The sequence below is a fragment of the Drosophila novamexicana genome, unplaced genomic scaffold (genome assembly GCF_003285875.2).
Source record: "Drosophila novamexicana strain 15010-1031.04,08,12 unplaced genomic scaffold, DnovRS2.1 tig00000485-arrow-pilon, whole genome shotgun sequence".
NCBI classification, from domain to species: domain Eukaryota; kingdom Metazoa; phylum Arthropoda; class Insecta; order Diptera; family Drosophilidae; genus Drosophila; species Drosophila novamexicana.
Window position 1 is genome coordinate 3,246,672 of NW_020824808.1, and position 19,399 is coordinate 3,266,070.

Sequence of the window (19,399 nt, forward strand, 5' to 3'; positions counted from 1 at the left end):
GGGGTTTTATATTTTGTTTTTGTTCGTGGTGGGGAGTGTTGGAAGTGGCCGCAGTTTTCGTTTATTTTTGTGGGGCACGCGTATTCTTCTTGGGTTTGACATCGTTTGTCAAATGTTGTACATGCTCCTCCACAATCGTTTCCATCTCGGTCTGTTCCACCTTGTTGCGTATATCACTCCAGAGAGCTGTGGTTGCCTTATCGACCATATTGTGCCTGGGCGATGGCTGTGCGCTGTTTGACTTGGATGAGGTACCACTCGGTTGCTTGTGGCCCGACTCATTGTCCGAATCTTCAGTGAGCGGTGCCATCTGTATGGTGGGACCATCGTAGTCCTCAAATATTGAGTTCAAATTGCGCGTAGACTCCAGCCGACTATAGGAGGCTAAAAAAATGGCGCGTATGCGATCAAAAGTATCTGGATCGTATACCGAACGCGCCGTGTTGGTCAAATCGAAGGGCTCCTCGATGCACAGCTCATTCCATTGATGTATATCATTTTTGACCGCCTTCGATGCGCGACATGTCTCCACCGGTAGCACACCGCCAACCCGTATCGAAATCGCAAACTTTCCATACTCAAAGATGCTGTAGTAATGCAGAAAGCTAAGCAGCAGCTCGCCCAGCGTCTGATGGTTATCCGACTGATACGGGGCCATAACCTCGTTCATATCCACATAGCCAAAATCACTGGGCTGTAAAATGCAAAATTTCTCCGGATACATTTTGTGCAAACACGGCAACACCGGCGGATTGACGCCGGCCTGTAGAAAATGTATAACCATCAGCATTAGGGAATAACTGGATATGGTCATATTCTTGGCATTGTTGATGTTATGGTATTGAGCCCACTGTTTAATGGTCAGCGCAATGGGACGTAGGCGCCACTCCAACTGCGAATAGCAGTACAGTAAATGTGTATTTCGTATGCCAACCGAATTGTTGAAATTTATGTCCACCTCCACCTTGTGGCGGCGATCTGTAAATCGCAAAATGGGCACACGCGCCTCAATCAGATTAAATTCCTGAAACTGTTCGGTTGCGTTCAACATTTCGCGCATTATTTGTAAATGATAAACGGCCTCCATGCGTGGATCAATATTGGGATTGGTGCAGGCGAGCATGCAAATGTCCATGTCGGAGCACTTGGAGCCAAAGTATGATATCGATGAGCCTACCAAATAGACACCATAGCGCGGATAGACGGCCTGTTGAATGGTTAAGCAGTTACTCTGATTACATACTCTCACTTTACAGAAGCAGCAATACCCACCATGGTCACCTTGTAGATGAAACGCCAGAGACGCATTTTGGTCTTGAATATATGTCGTGTTTGTTGCGCCTCGCGAAACTTTTGCCAAATGGACAGCGTAAGGGGATCCCATTTGGAGCGACTGGGCACCGAATGCGGTGGACGCTTCATTTCCACCAATTTGGCGCGTGTTAGAAATCGATCCGCTGGCGTATAGCCAAAGAATTCGTGCCAGTAGCGATTCTGCATGGTCAGCGGCTGATCATCATCCTGTGTATCATCCTAGGCGAGGTGAATGTAAGATCCCAGTTAATAGCCAACTTCAACAAATGCCTACCTTAATTATGTTGCCCTTAGTGGAGACAGCCAGAACCGTTTTGCTGGAACGTGCCGAGGCATTGCAGGATAGCGCCGATGCCTCCGAGCAGTTATCCTCATCAGCGTCATTGGCTCGGACGAGCTGCGTCTTTGGCTCCACCAGCATATCGCCGCAGCAGTGTGATGAACATTTAAAGCCATTCCTGATGCTATGTTGGCCCTTGCGCTCAGACTCTCGCAAATGATGCATATCACCAAAGGGTATCAGATTAGGCCCCTTTAGGTCGGGCATTTGAGCGCTGGTGGCCAGCGCCAGGCAGCTAATCGTGATCTTGCGCACCATGGACTCCAGCGAGGCATCGCTCTGTTCGCTCTCTGTGCTGTCACTGGAGGAGCTCGGCTCCAGACTGGCATACGACTGGCTATCGCAATCGCCGCAATTGGTGCGATTCTGTTGATTGCTGCCCACCTGTGGATCGGCATCCGATGAGAACTCCGCATTGAGCGCTGCGGCATATTCCACGGGGCTGCGCTGCTCAAAATCTGATTCATGGTGATGATCACCGTCCGAGGTACCGCTGCTAGCGGCCGTTATGCCCGGCGAATCCTGATCCTCCATCTCGACATGCGCCTCTGAATATTGCGTAATTGCCACCGGATAGCCAGCGTGCTCCATGTGCCTCGAGTGATACGAGCGTGTATGCTGGCGCTGCATCTCCGTAAACTTTGGCATGCGACGCAGTGGAGGCTGATAATTGCCAACCGCCTGCTGGGCACGATGCGGCTGGCCAACCAGCTCCATGCCCACATTGGCGGTCATGTATCGCGCCCGGTTGCGATAGCTGCGCTGCTGATGATTGTACGAGGCCAGGGACACACTGGATGCCGTCTCAACGCGCTGCTCGAATTGTGTCTTGGAAGATGACGGTGATACCGAATCGGATGAGTGCGAGCTGCGCGCTGTAATCAATTGGCTCTTCGAGCGCTTCAGATGCCTGCCCGCTGTGGCGTGATAGCTGCTACTGGCCTGAAAGCCGCCGCGGCGATTTATATTGCCCGGCTCCAGAGCATTGTGTCCATTATGCAGCGAGACGGCCGAGTGCTGTTGCGAGCCGCGCTGCAGGCCTGCGCGTGGATCAAATGGATGCCGGATGCGTGTGCCAGGTGCGCCCATGGTCACATTGCCGTTGCTATTGTAGAATGTCTTGGACTCGCGCGCAAAGGACATCGGACCATTTGCATGACGTCCTGGCCCAAAACGTTCGCGTGGCGGCGGTGCTGTCGGACGGCCAAATCGATCCACAGGCGGATAGCCGTTGTTATAGCCATCCTGTGGCGGCTCCTGTTGCTGTTGCTGCTGCTGTTGATGCTGATGCTGATCCGGATTGGACGATTGTTGCTCGGCCACGGTTGACAGATTGGGCGAGACATGTCGATAGCCGCCTCGTGGCAATGCCGTCTGGTTATAATAGCCCGGAAACATGAAACGCTGCGCCCCATACGGATGTTGATCGAAGCCCAGCGGCATCATGGGTATTCCGTACTGTGAGGCATAGCCCTGATTGTACGGATAATTGCGATCGAACTGCCATACGGCATTCTCTGCATGCCACAAACGCCGCTGTGGGCCACTGTAGCCCGGGCAGATGAACTGAGGCGGCGACATGTTTGCATTACCAGAAGCTGGCGTAGCGGCTGCGGCAGCTGCTGCTGCTGCCGCTGCCGCAGCTGCAGCGGCACCGAAGCCCGTACTGGGCGAATTGGTGCCAGATCGTGGCACAATCGGGACGGCGGGCAGCAGCGGCAGCTGTGTCGGTGGCGGCGGAGGTGAGGTGCGCAATGTTCGAGGCGTTATCGATGTGGGCGTAGGTATATCGAGCGTTACCCCAGCCATATGGCTGCCAATGCTATAGAGAAAGCCCATCGAGTATTTGTAGCCGCCCGGCGGACGTGGATACGTTTGCGTCAATGTTTTGTGCACCTTTTTCTTTCTCCTGGCACCGGGCAGCGGAAACTCATTTGGATCGAGGTAATCCGATTGAAACTCCGAGCCAGCTTCCGAGTCCGTCTCCGCACTCAACGCCTGCTGCTGTTGTTGCTGCTGCTGCTGTTCTGGTTGGTGTTGTTGTTGCTGCTGCTGATGTTGATGCTGCTGCTGCTGCTGTTGGTATTCGGGTGTTGGGCAGGTTTCATCAGTTCGAATTTTTTCGCTAGAACTTACGTTTGTGCTGACCTCGATTTCTGCATAGGTAATAGCCGTAGACTGCTCCACAAACTGCGGCAAGGGTTCCAGCAACATGGGTCTTGCGTTTGTCGCTGCCGCCGCTGCGGCTGCTGCTGCCGCTGCGGCTGCTGCTGCAGCTGCTGTTGCAGCTGCTGCTGTTGCTGTTGATGCTGCTGCCGCTGCTGCTGCAGCTGTTGTTGTTGTCGAGGACGTTGCTGTTGTGGTCGCTGGCGGCGTTGATGTGGCCGTGCTGGTTGCACTTGCCGCCGCTGCCAGCGCAGTTGACATTGCTACCAGTGCGGCGCAATTACAAATTAAACGACATATAGTTCAATGTTCACGCAAGTACAGAATTTTCTAAAAATCCTATAGAATCTAATGCGCGGGCGTGTGCTTAACCAAATTGCTCTAGACTTGTGTGTTCTTTATGTGCCTCAAAATGAGCAAATATTTGACAGCAATCTACACGCCTTTTCAGCAGTCCCGAAGCTTCAGCCCTGTCACTTCGACTGTTCGATCATTCAAAGATGTGTGTGCGTGCGTGTTTTACAAATCAAAAAAAAATTAATTAGATAATTTAAATTTAAAAGAAAATCAAACCGAGTGTCTTGTGTTTTCTTTCAATAAAATCATCGTATTCGCATTGTTTATAAGGTGTTTCGCATGTATTGTTCGCTGATTACTGGGTCTTGTCTTTTAATGTTTATTATTTAAGTATTTTTCACAATTCCACAAAATTTTTATGCGATTTACACAACCGTAGAAAGTCAATTGTCATCCGTGTGAGAAGTGTTGACATTTGCAGCATGTTGCAGTGTTGGTAATTGAAGAAACCAGTGCTTGCTAAAATGCAACAGTTCACTTTATACCGTTATGTAACTGTACAATTTAAATAGAAATTAATTTATCTTCGCTCATTTCACATTTTGTTTATCAGTTTAATACTGGTTTGCTTACCGCCAAGCTGATGTAAATTATCCAAATTTTATTCAGCTAATTAATGGGCGTTAATTCTTCCTGGATATTGTTTAAAGTATAATTATATGGAACAAGCACAACGGACAGTGCATGTATTGAATAGGTAAATACTTGCAATAAACCATATATTTTGAATCTCAAAGTGTAAATTTGCCCGGTAACAAACACATATATGTAATGCGTAAGAGGCTTTTCGTTTCCTTTTACATTTAAAATTATTTAATTAATTTAATTAGAAATCCAAGCTTGGTCAGAACAACTAGGAAAACCAAATAGTTCCGGGTTCAAGGGCCAGTTTATTGGACATTTGATTTTCTTAACCATAATAGCTTGTGCTCCATCATAATGCCAATGCTGCAGGAAATCCATCACAAATAATGGCACACATCACATGTCATATATAGCATAAATATATTTCAGTTTATTGACAACTCAATTATGAGCTGATGCTTCACTATTCTCACATCACACATGCCGCTGGTACTTATACAAAATATTCTTATATATCTGGCATGTACTCCCCCCATTCCAGTATGACAGATTTCAAAGCTCGTATATAAACTAAAGCATCACTTGAGCCAAATTCTTTGACGCATCGACAACAAAAGACGCACAAAGCACGCATATAACAACAACAATGTGTAAAAAGATGACACAATTTGTGGCAAGGATGATAAAATGCGAACAAATTTACGTCAGACACTCAACATAGTTCCATTTTCAGCTGGTTTTTCTAGTGACATAAAAGTGCGGGTGCCAACGCCCCTCTTCTACTGCCCCCCTCCCGCATATTCCACAAAAATTTCCATTTACAATTTGATTTGCTTATGTAAATTATGAAAATTGCCCGCAGAGAGTAACCGCAAGTAAGATTCGATTTGGCGGCTTAACAAAATGCAGCCAACAAAACGAGACCAACAAACAAAAAAAAATGCTGAATAAAAATTGTTCATTGCTTTTTGGCTGTAATTTGAAACAAATCAAATTTATTGCCCAGACGCACAGGCGCCGCCATTGGCAATTTTCAGTTGCGGATGCGGCCAGATGCGCTGAGCATATGAAATGAGCGCCAGGAATGAGAGATAACCAGAAGATTGGGCTGGCAGCTAGGTAGAGCCATACACACATGTCCATACATATATACATATATATACAAAAACGGCTATGGGGCGCACATATTCTAATTAGATTTATAATGCAACAAAAATGTTATGTTCTGTGCTGTGCCAAGAGATTTTCAAATTTAAAATTTTTGAATTATGCTCTATACGGCCAGATGACACACACACGCACACAAACACACACAGACCGGGTAAAAGGGGTGGCTGGGCAGAACTTGGATTTGGAAAATGCAGAAGCAAAACCCGGATCCAGGCAGCAGATAAGCCACCAAGGAGCGAGAGGTACGAAAATCTGTGAGTCATAGTCATGGCATATTAGTGTGATACGCTTTTGGTTTTCGGATTTGATCCCTCGGCTCCTCGTTTCATATGGCCTGCAATGCGTGACGCGTGTTTCAGATTTTCGATTTAGCACACACTTTTTTTTCGTTTTTTGTTTCCTTTGCTGTGCGACTCATTGGCAAACTAAAAATTAGCCAGCATACAAAAAAGTTTCATATTACATGCAAGCAATTTGCCAAATAAACTGTCAGCAACTGCGTGTGCTGGAAGGGCACCGTCCTTAGGAAGATTCCATTGGTTTTAGCATTGGGCCTTATCGATTGAGCACTAAATAATTCACAGAGCAAAATGGCAAAATATGTGCAGCTTGGCAGGCAGAGGTAGGCAGGCGGGAGGAGGGCGGTGGGCAGGCAGACACTGCCACGGCAGGCATTCCCCAGGGCACGCACAATAATAATCAGCAAAGGGGCCACTATCACCATCACCACCACCAAGTCTGCGTGGGCTACAGGGTTGCAACGGTCCAGTCGAGACTACCTACTCTATACGACATGAACAAAATATCTGTCCAACTACCCAGCAGCCCCTGCTCGAGAGGGGGGATGGTAGAAGAAAGAAAGAAAGAAAAATCGACGCAGCTGAATTATTTCAAGGCAAGTTTTAGATTTCGTTACGCAACGGAAATAATGTGTGACAGGTAATTAGATTAAGCTAATTTTGCTTTTATTAGCAATCAGGCTCGTCAGTTACGCTTTGCGCATTTTGGTTAATAATTTTATTAGGATTCAGCAGCTCAATGTAAGCCTCGGAGCGACGTTGCTCCTCTCACAGTTATTGTTAATAACGCGCCAACTGTACGTCAAATCTGACATCGAGTGTTGCATGCGGCTGTCAAAGTGGCTGACAGCCCAATGTTTGCCGCAATGCAACACTGGCTAGCGAAGTGTTGGCAGCCGTGCACATGTGTGTGTGTGCGTGTCTGTCTGTCTGTCTATCTGTCCGTGTGTGTGCGAAAAATCAAATAATTAATAATTCATGTGACACGATTGACAGTATGCCTATCAGAACCAGAACTCTTTCTCGTACTTTTTTTTGCGCTCTTTTCTGTTTATTTGTTTCGTTCAGAGAGTGAAAAGAGTATATTGGTTTTGTGCTATCATCATGACATTTGACCTTCCATCTGGTAAAATTTGGAATGTCGCTTTGCGAAAATCTATATCTTGCACAGTTTAGCCACATTTTTTGTTACATATTCCTACTCCTTCTGTGGGCGAGCGATATCCCTGCATTTATTTGGCGATAATCATGTTTTAAGCTGTTATTGGATGGTGAACGAGTACTAGACAGTCGATAATACCCGACGGCAATTTTCTTACTTGTTTTATTTATTTGGCTTTTTTACAAGCCGCCTCATAAATTTACAATTACAGATGCGAATGCGCTGTCGTTGCGCCTTTTGCGCTTTGTTTTTTTAATTTAATAAATTAATAAAACAGCAACGTGACAACACTGGCAACGTGGCCGGGTTTCCATCAAAGTGGCAAAGTGTTGCCATTTGCATTTTTAATGCACTCGCTGCGTCGCGTAAAAATAATTATCAACTGAATTGATGATGAGTCAACGAATGGAACAGGAACGGAAACGGGTATGGGAATGGGATTGTGTACGGTAAAATGGCCATGGAAAACGGAATGCCTGAGAGACTATGGGAGATGATAAGCACGTGTGTGTGAGTGTGCGTGGCGTGTCAACACGGCCACTGCCACGCCTCCCTTGTGGATGTGTTGCCAACAGAAATAAAAGAAAAACTTTTTGGAAATTGAATTTAACAATTTTGCGTGTCAACTTTGTTGACTTTTAAATGAAAATTTGTTGGGACACAAAAAGAAAATGTTTTAGTTCAGCTCGAGCAAATTTCATACTTTTACTGCAAATTTCACTTTCAATTCCCGTTAATTGCATAGAGCGAATTAAATAATGAAAAGCAAACAAAAAATGGGAAAACAAAATAAGAGAACTTCAGGCCGACAATTTATAAGTGCGGCAAAAATTTTACTTTTCCTTTTTAGCACACTTTGGCACAATGGGCGGCGGCGTGCCAGGCGCTTCCTCCACTTCCTGGGCGCCCATTGCAGCCGGAATTTGGTATGGGGGGTGGGGTCATAACTGCACCTGGGCTGCCGCACCTGGCCGTAGTTAACCCCAATTATGCGCACAAAGCCCAAACAGCAGAGACAGACCGAGGGAGAGACAGACACTCCAGAACTAGCAGCAACTGCGACGTGCGGTAGTTGAAATATTTAAGCAACACAGAGCAAGGAAAATGCCATGGAAAATGCTATAAAAAGTTCGGGTAGAAAGTAAGTAAGATGAAATGCAGCCGCAGGCATTAAAATAATAAGGATAAGGAAGCGCTTGTTAACCACGAAACCGCTCAAATATGAATGAAAGCCAGTTGGAGTCGGCGTCGAAGTCGCAGTCAGCGCAATGGCCGCAACCATTGTCGAGAGCCGGAGTGAGTCAGTGTGCCGCTGACGGCGTTGCCGGACCGCCTATGCCGCGTGTTCATTATGCGTTTCCTGTTTGCATAAGCTCAGCCCAGGCCGGACCAGCCCAGCACGCCCGAGGATTCGCTAGTTGTAATTGTTCTGCTGGTCGTACAAAAAATGCCCTAACCCAAGCTCCATTGTGTAGAGCGTTAAATTTTGAAAGTTTTCCTCGCCATGCCCTGCGGACTATTGACAGAATACGAGTTGAGCTAAGCGAAGCAAAAGTGAAATTGCCAAGAATACCGTTAAAATAGCAAGAATTTTAATTATGAAGCGCAAATAGCGAGTAACGAGTAACTAGCTACGAGTAACGAGTAGCGAGCTGACAGTTGCCTGCGCTACCTGTCAAACGTTTGCCAACACTGGCACACATATATATTCACATGCACAGGCCAATCGCATAATTATGACTTCGGTGGTTACAGTCTAGCAAATTTTCCATATGAATGAATTTCGCACAATTAACCAAAGGCAGCCGAGTCAGGGGTGGCCTCCACCCAGTTATATGTCAGCACATAGAAACATCAGCACGCCCAACTTTCCATTCACAATTAAGCTAAAAATACACCAAAGACAGACGCCGGCGAGTTGGTGTGTGTGTATGTGCGTATGTGTGTATGGTGTGCGTAGATCTACAATAAAATTTATTGTCAAGTGCAGTCACAACGTCTCAAGATATGTAACGGCCGGGCGCCTAGGTGTGCACAACAACAACAACAACAACGGCGTGACGAAGTCTTTTGGTGTGGGAACATTGGGGACTGGGAATCTCGCTGTCGCTCACGCTGCGACTGGCAGCCTGTGACGGGCAGAAAAGCAACGACAACAGCAAAAAATCAACAACGCAATCTTAATGAAGGCAATAATTCAAACAAAATGCAAAATTCCCTTAACAAACTGTAGGAAGTCAGCCAAGTCAAGTCAGCCAGCCAGTCAGTCAGTCAGTCAGTCACTTACTCACTCACTCACTCGCTCAGTCGCTGAGCTCTTGGCTCATTCATTTAATTTTTCAGTCAGACCTCCGACACAACATTGAGAAATTGCTGCCTAGTGTTGATGTTGCTGTTGTTGTTGCAACACGCTGACAAGAATTCCTTGTTGAAATTAAATTTTTACAAAATCAAATAAAATTCAATGCGTGCCAAGCGGCAGCATCAACATTGTGGCAACAACTCCCTCGACGTTTTACCATATTAATTAGTTTGTATTTTAGGCATACGAAATAACAGAAAATTGTTTAACATTTGCCCTGTAGCGTACATTAAGTGGCCACATTTGTCAATTTGCGTTTTGCTGCCGGGTCAACTTTATTTTTGGGGGCATCTCACACACACACACACACCCACCCACACACAAATGGGCCCAAGCATGGGTCCGATCCGTGCCCGCTCTGTAGTTAATGGCTGCACATTTGCCTAAATAATGAGCCACCGGTGTATTGCCTTGAATTCGATTTGGCTTGATTAAAAATATATTTCATTGTGTAGCGAACTCTGTGCCGCGCGGGGTTTATGGGGGGGCTGGATGCGTTATTGGCTGGACAGCAGAGCGATTGCAGCGGCAGCTGAGAAGCTAATCAGCAAAATGTGGCACAGTCGACGGGGCCAAACTTTATTGATTAGCAAGGCGACACACGGAACAAATGTTAGCATTGGCATCTGTCGACTGCGTCTTACTCTGTTCCTAGTGCTTTCATTATGCTGCTACTGAAACTGTAATTTTTAAGAGAGTGACTCAAACTCTGACTCTTAAGTTGTGTATCAAAACTGTACCTTTGAGATAAGTGTAAGTCTTACACTCGGGCATGATAACTGACAATAAAATTATGATTGTTAAGCTGTGGCTTCAAAATTGAAGGATGAGAACCTTACTTGTTAGGGCTCTAATTTAATTTTTATCATTGGAGATCATCAAGAGTACAGAACAAAAAGATATAATTTTACGAAAATAGACTGAAATAGGGAAACATCTCAAAACCAATCTTCAGGTATTTTTCTGGCACATACATTTAAATGTTAGCATTTATTTGCATTTTGAATACAAATTTAAAATAAGAAAGGAATCCATCTAAAATTTTCACAAGCGAATTTCTCAACGTTTTGCCTGGGTTTCCCATTGGCTTTCAGCTGTTAAGCAGCTTACAAAGCTTTTGAAGAAACTTTCTCAAAAGCTCTGCACTAAACAAGCAATGCCCAAAGACAGAGAGAAAGACAGACGTAGAGACAGACAGTCAGTCGAACTGACTACAAAAGCGCTGCCATTAAGCTACTCATAACCTAAATATTCGAGCAGAACCAAGGCAAATACTTGTCTGTACAGATGGGTGAGGGGGGTGCGGCAGTGAATGCTGCTGCAGCAGGCGGCACTTATGTCAAATGCGTTTGCGATTTGTGTCAATAAACGTTGCAGCAGCTGTGGCAAACAGCAAAAGAAAGAATTTTTCTATTATCTGTGCAAAGTGTGCGCGAAATTGAAAATTGCAGTCGGTCGTCAACGTTTTTCCTCCCCACATCCTTTTCAGCAGCCCCCACCGCCGCCCTCCGTTACCCGTCCACTCACAGTTGTCCTTGCTCTAGCACTAAATTTTCATAGCGCTGCCAGTTGATAAACTCCAATATGACAGTGGCAGAGGCAATGGCAGCGGCAACAACGGCCCGTGCGCCTTGGCTTATGCAAGCATTTTGTAAAATTGCATTTGAGTTGCTTTTGCTGCTGCTGATGCAGCACATTATTGCAGAGCTGCGTGGAGGGGGACTCGGGGCCGAGATAGCTACATATGTGTGTGCTTGTGTGTGTGTGTGTGTGTGTAAGTGTACATGTCTTTATCTATATAGACATGGCAACAAGTTTACCAACACATTGCGGTTACGCGAAAAAGTCAATTACCATTTTAACTGAAAGAGCGCGCCGGCTGCTGCCTCCGCTAGCTTCTGCGATTCCCACTGCCGTTGGCGGGACTCCGCCCAGGCGATCATCGCATATAGTCAATCAGTTGGTAATCGATTTTGTCTGGCGGGTTGGGTGCAGCTGATGATTCTGGTTCTGGTTCTGTTGCTTGAGGTTAACAAATATGGCAACGCTTTTTACGCACAATTTTCCTTTGGCAAGCAGCGCGCGTTTGCCAAATGGAATGTAAATATTTATTTTTATTTGCAGTCAGCCGCATTGCAGGGTAGAAATTTGTTTGCAACTTTGCTCGACATAATTAGACGTCTGTGTTTGTGTCTGTAGCTCTGTATGTGTGTGTGTGTGTGTGAGCGTGTGTTGGTGAGTATCTGTGCGCTTGCAAATGATAGTCACACTCGAAATGCGAATAGATTTGCAATATTTGCGCATGCAAATTGCCTTAAGCCACAGACTTGGCTTACACTCGTTGATTTCATTTGGCCAACAAGCGGCGTCATCGTCGGCGTGTGGCAGAAAGGGGTTGAGGTGTAAAGGGCGTCAACCTTCTAAGTATTCATAATTGAATTTTCATGTTTGCCCGCATTTGTGAGCTCTCGAGTAGTTTTTCGAAAACGGGAATGTTTAAAAGTTCAGCACGCGAATGCAACGCACAAACGTTGCCACAACGTGGCAAACCCTGTAGAGGGTTCTATAGTTTTGTCACGAAATGTGTAACGGATGGAAGGAGACATCCACGAATCCCTAAAGTATATATATTCGTGATCAGTGTCAACGCTCGAGTCATTTTAATGTCTGTCTGTTAGTTTCTTGTGGAATTAAGTATCTCAGCCCAAGAGGCAGTACATATTTCGGGTCAATATTTCAAAATGCTGCCAATCGAACAGTCAGTCAAAGAGGTTCAAGCTATATAAAATGAACTTTATTAGAATTAAATTATTATAGAAAAATCTTATTGAACTATTAAACAATCATTAAGCTCTTAAATATTGCAAGACATCTTGACCGAGGACACAACGAGCCTCGCTACATTTCTAGTCAAATCCTATATAAACAAGAAAGAAAGCTATTCTACTTATAACTCCTGGTCTCAGAGGGTATTTAATTTTCGGCGTGCCGTAGGTAGACTTTTTGTTTTTTTTTTTTCTGTTGTTTTCTTGTTTGTTGGTGGCAGCTCCTGCGCCTTGTTTTAATAACATAATTGAAAAATGACTGAGGCCAGCAAGGAGTTGTTGCACGACCAGCAAGAAAATACAAATGGAATGCAGCCAGCTTGTGTGTGTCCTGTGTGGCACAGCTGGCTCTGATTACAGGCGCAGCATTGAGGGGTTGTTTGATCGCGTGCAACGCGCTGTTAACATGCGTTTGTCCTTTTAATAGTGGCCCGTTAAGCAGCGGCAACAATAACAAGCCGTGCTTTATTACCGTAAATCAATAAGCAACTTCACACGCATTCACACACTCGCACACACACTCGCCCAGCCTGATAATTAACTGCAATTTCCTCAACGAATGGCCAACGTTTTGCACTGGATTCAATGTCTTTATTCGCTGCCTGTCATTTTGTCACATTTCCCTTTCACTCTATCTGGCTCTCTCTCTCTCTCTCTGTCTCTGTCTCGCTTTCTCCGTCTGTCTCACTCACTGTCTCTATTTTCTCTCTCTCTTTCTCTCTTGCCGCCCATCTGGCCTTTAAGTAATGAGCATTCCGCGCTCTGGCACAAAATTGAAACTATTTTGCATAGCATTGGAAGTATTTTAATTTGAATTTCTTTGCAAGTGATCAGCGCCGAGGTTGGAAGCAGGCAGCTGGGCACTGGGTGCCAGTTGCTAGGAGTTGGCATCCCATTCACAATGGTCGCTCGCAGTGGGCGCTACTAATGGTGTCCATAGTTGCTGGCAACATTAAGGATAATTGTTGTAGTTAGCATGTACTTTTGCATTTATAATGTGCCTCATTTATTTCGCCTGCCACTCGCTGCGTTCCTTTTCGCATTTCGCGTTTTGAAATACTTCTTTGCATATCCTGGGCCCTAACGATAAAAATTATTATAAAAAAATGCTGATTATGCATTTTATTGCTTTCTGCTGTGGTGTTGATTGCGGCTGATTGCTTTGTGGCCAAGGCAACGAGCGGGAGTACTTCAAAAGAAATGACCAGGTAAGCTGAAAGCTCTCGCAGCTATCTGCGAAATGTAACATGGTTGGGGCCCTAGATAGCCCCAAGGCGAATGGTCATTTATTATGCACATTTTATGCAAAATATTTCTAATTGCCGGCATTTGGCAACAGCGCCCAAGAAATCATATTTATTGTAAGAGAGAAAATAAATATATGAGCACACCCTGCAGCGCTTGCCCAGACGGTATTGAAATCTAATTGGAAAATAGTTGGACCACTGCATAAAACCACCTCTGGCGGAGCAATTAGACGTAGGCTACCACTGAAAAATATCTACATGCAGCTAAAGCTTTAATAAAATACCTCAATATCGCTTGTAATTTCGCATCTAATTGGCTTTTGTATAATATATCATTTACTTCGATTGCTTAAAGGGCAGAGCCTTCCGCTTTGTTTTATACACAGTTTTTCATGCCACATTTAAGACATTAAATATTCATAATTATATTGAAAATCATATTAGAAATCGTTCATGCCAATTTAGCAGGTTACAAGCGAGGGCCGCATTCAGGCCGCATTCATAGCTCAACTACTTGAGTGCACTACAAATTTTACCTTTGCGCAGTTAACTAAACTGCATTTTACTAACACAGGCACACACACATATCGACATAAGTAACTTATGGCATTCAGCCCAGCTCTACCCGCTAATTGGCAGCCAATGAACACTTACAGGCGCACAGTTATTAGCCACAACCCGATCCATTCGCTACATATCATAATTTCAAAGCGAAGCTCCAGTTGCAACACGGAGTCAAACCCAGCGGCATAGACAGCGGTAGGATAGGCGGGGAGGAGCCGAACTGGCAGACAAACAAAATTGACGTGCCGACACGTTCATAGAGGGGAGGAGGGACGGTTTAGATGGACTGCTGCTGTCGCACACCCGCGCAATGCATTTCAGCAAACACAACAACAAATTGTTGGCCAAAATGATAGACAAATGCCAATTGGCGAGTGAAAGGGTTAGCAGCTCGAGTGAGGGGGTAGTAGAAGGGAAACGGGTGAATGTTTTTGTTTTAAAAATTGCATAAATAAATCATGTTCTAATATTGCACTTGGCCTTGCAGACAATCTGTCGAAATGTAGCGCACTCATAGAGTCGCCGCCGCTGAATGAAGGGCTTACATGGAGATGGGCCGGAAAAGGCGGGTATGGGCTGGGCTGGTGCATAGATTGGAAGCCAGGAACAATGGCAACTAGTTTGGCAACATGGCGTGAATGGGCGCGCGCAAAATGGCGTTAAAGGCCGTTACAAAACACCAAACGCGGGCTAACGAACAATACCCAAAAACCAATCGATGCCCGGCCATAGATAGCAGCAGAGTCATCCAAGACCAGGCGAGTTGTCCGGCTGGCAGGACTCGGCTGGCTGTGGTCCTGTTGTTGCCTGGCAGCAGAGACCACCGCAGCCTGCACTTGACAATGCGCCATGGCTGAAAGTGAAGTGGGCCGTTATTCAAAGCGGGCAGTTGTTCGATGGCGGGTCCACGGCTGGTCTAGGGTGGCTCTGACATACTGAATCGCCTGTCTGTTTTGGCGCTTAATTCGTCACTAAATGAGATTTTTGGCAGCCTTTTTTTCTTGCTGTGCAGTTTTTGGAAACGTGGCTGTTGCTGCTGCTGCTGGCATTGTTGTGCGCCGTTTGAAATTGGTATTTTGGAAGTTGGTGCTGCGGCTTTAGCTGGAACTGATGCTGGTTCCGATGCCGGTGCCGGTGCTGCTGCTGTTGCTGGGGCAGTTGCAGCCACTTTGCAATAACACAGCGTGAAATTGCAACGGCAAATCGAATCAGTCCGCACGGGAAATTCGATTTTTTTTTGTTTTGCGCTGCCTTTTGCGGGCAATCAGACAGCAACAAATGCCTGGAACCCCCAGACAGACAGAGAAACTGAAACAGAGTTGGAGACAGCAGAGAAAGAGTGAGAGGTGAGAGCAAGCGAGAGAAAGAGACGGAGACAGGCAGCAATGCAATTTAGCACGCGCGAGTTTTTCAACCAAAAACTGCTGCCAAAATCCACTAACACACACACACACACTCGAAAATAAAAAATAGAGAAAAATAATGAAGGATAACAGCGACGTGCTGATCGTCCAGTTGCCAAGTGGCACACCAATGCTCCAATGCACCCTGGCATTCAGCATTCAGCACTCAGTTAGCCAGTTGTTCGATTGTCCATCCATCAACAACTAAAGCTCGACTTTTGCAGCTAGCTCGCATAATGAAATCAAATTACAAAATGTGTTGCACGAGTGCCGAACGCTTTTGGCACCACTTTTGCATAGTCTGACGCTTACACACATGCTCACTGGCCATGCCACGCCCACTGCTGTTCAACAAATTGCTTATTTATTGTTTAATAGTGTGATTGCTAACAACATTTGAAATTCGGTAGTTGCCAACAGCAGCAGCAACATCGCCCCAGCAGCAGCAGCAGCAGCAGCATCTATTGTTCTCGCATTGGATTTTCTGATTGAAAACAGTTGAATAAAAGTGTACGAATTTCTATCGAATAGGTAACTACTGCCGGTTGCCTGGCAGTGAACAAACAACATGTATACATGTGTTGCAGTTTTGAATTTTTGGCTTTCTGAATGCGTTCTTAATTTTTGACTGGCTTTTCATGCCCAACACTATTCAAATGCCAGCCAACAATGCATTGCAAACTGGTTGGTGGGGTTGCAAATTAAGCTGATGCATAAAGATAATTGCATTTTCCGGCCAGCATTTTGATGGTAATACAAGAAATAAAAGATCCCTTTGCTCAAAACTCTCATTACTTGGCTAAAACTGTATTAATTTCTACAGGTAATATTATGTTGTGTATGTTTTATCCCTCAGGTTAGTTTAATTAAAAGGATCAAATTTTTTTAATTTTATACACATTTCTAGGCTGTTTTTTTTTTTCAATTTTGCACAACATTTTTTCTTTGGATATTTTCCTATTTTCCTTTTTTTATGACGAATTTTAAACTCATTTGAGACCTCTTTCTGAGATCTTGACTATGCTTGGCTATCGCTCCTTTCGATTGACATGGTTTCAATTTGATTTGCATAGTGATTTATAGTGAAATATAATAATGACAAGACAATCGGAAATACAATGAATACCGTTTAGATCATCAGCCAAAGAGTGTCCCCCACACACACTCTCTTGGACTTTTTTTTGTTTTTTGGTAGACTTCCAATTTTGGTCATCGCTGCTGACAACATCGCACATTGTGGCGTCCATCAGTCGGGGACTTGCCAATCAAACAAAAGTCACGGGTACAACGACAACTGCGGCAACAACTGCATAACGATATGCAAAATATGCAACAGCAACAGCTGCCAGTTTCCGTGGCTACTGTGGCAGTCGCAGGCAGCCTCCTGGACGTTCGCCTGTCGCTTTGCGCCCAATTACGCCTTCAAATTGAGTGATAAATGTCTTGAAGATGGCACATAAATAAGCTTGAGTTAAATTTATTACACAACCCACACAAAGACTTCATAAAAATGCAAACTAAATGAACTATTAAGAGGCGGCGGCAAACATGAGAAACAAATAAGAAGCCAAAAAACAATAAACAAAGCTCCCCACCCTCTCTCCTCGCAACCAAAAAATGCAAGGAAATTCAAGAGCAGACAATTGAATTGCATTGCGCTTAAGCAAAAATAAAAAACAAATATAAATAAGAAGAAAACAACAAACAAGTTGCGAATGCTGCTGCGGAGAGGGCGTGGCGTGGGGGCCATCGTAAAAGACAGCAGCAGTCGCAGTCGCAGTCACAGCCGCAGCCGCAGCCGTGTGAGAAAATATGCAAATAAATGCGCAAATAAAATGCGCAATCAACTGGAGATGGCGCACTGAGATCTGGCAACTGGCAGCTCGCAGCTCGCAACTTGCAACTGTGGCAACTGGCGAGTTGCAACTCGCAGCGAAAGGCAAAGTGTGAATGTTGCGCATGCGCAGCAACCGCGTGGAGAACACTGCGCATCAATTAGGCCGCCAGGCGGCCAGGAAAGAACAGGAACGGCAGCACGAATTGTCCAGAGAGCGAAAGATAACCCAATAGCTAAACACGAAGGCAGAAGCCACACACACACGCGCGCGCAGGCACACACAAATGAATAAAACGTTTAGATAAACAAATACAGAAGAATGCTGAAATGCTGTTAAAAGCTACAAAATGAAGTGGCCGTTGGCGGCTTTGGAATTGGGTATTGGGGAAACGGGCGAATGGGAAATGTTTATACCGATACGTATTCGGGCCTCTGGCTGGCTGCAACAAATTCAATGAACATGCGCGCGCACAGTTGAAGAGCAAACAAATTTATTACGCGCCGTTTGAACAGCGCATAAATTTAACCAGTGGCCCAACAGCAGTCGCAGCAGCAGTCGGAGTCACAGTCACAGTCACAGTCGTGGCAGTCGGCAAGATTAACATACCTGGCCAAAAGCGACTGACTGCCTGAGCGGAGCCCAACACTGTCCGACTGGGCCAATCGATCGATGTGGCTTGCGTGCAGCGTGCGTGATTTAAAAACAGCGCCACATTTGGCGAACATTTACGTGGACTTGTCTCAAAACTACGTAAAACGATTTGAAGCTGAACACGAGCAATTTGTGGATAGGCTGCAGTCGACCGCAAACAAAAAAAAATAAAAAACAAACAAAAATAAATAAGAACAAGTACGGCTGACTGCGGCACACCAAAGATTCAATACCCTCTCCCATTAAGATTTTAGACAAGGCCATTTATAAGGTAGTCCGATTTGTTCAGGTTTTTCAGCTATGCTAGGTGCTTGATGCAACAGAGTTTGGTCAAAATATTCCTTAAAATAAACCATGTAACGAGCCTTATAATATAAGATTGATGATGTTGACAAGATTGATTTGAACTTGATTTTGAGAGCACGATTATAATCGTAAGAGTCAAGTTTAGTCAAGATATATCAAAACACAAATATGTTTTCTATAAGAAGTAAATATTAATCCAATCATTTCTATGGCAGTCTATTGATATAGAGATCCGATCCGACTACGGAAAGTAGCCTGAAGATAGATTTTCAGACAAGAGACAACATGCAGATAAGTAGACTGATCAAGAATATATATTTATATGGTCTAGTAAATGTCTGTTTCTTCGGGTTACACATTTCATGACAAATTTGTAATGCCCTCTAGGTTTTGAAAAACTGGTAACGACTCTTGGGGTGCGTCCACTCTCGTCCGCATTGCCCACCCGCTGGCTGGGGCACAATGAGGCAGCGTCCGCTGCTGCGTCGCATTTCTCATTTTAAAATTTATGCGCACATTCAATTGATTGTTGGATTTTAATTTTTTTTTCCGCTGCTTTGGAAGTGTTTTCTTCGACTCAACATTATGTAATTCAATATGTTTTAGCGTTTAATAACATAGGCTGTGAAATTAATATACTAGAAGCGAGTATGTAAATTTTCAGCTCGCCAAGCTGGTGAGTTCCTCAGTTCCTATGAACTGTCTACAATGTCATTTACAGTTCTGTATCAGACTCGCGTAGAGCTGCGGGACCCCACACTTATTAAAAACATGCAGCGCTGTGACATTTCGATTTATTTTTATTGATTC

The 19,399-nt window shown here is 44.9% G+C and overlaps 1 protein-coding gene across 1 annotated transcript in view; it reads right to left on the reverse strand.

Annotated features, from left to right (window-relative positions):
* LOC115761787 (sterile alpha motif domain-containing protein 5) overlaps nt 1-19,399 on the reverse strand; it is a 126,080-nt gene that overhangs the window by 69,985 nt on the left and 36,696 nt on the right. The gene's annotated exons all lie outside the window — the stretch shown is intronic.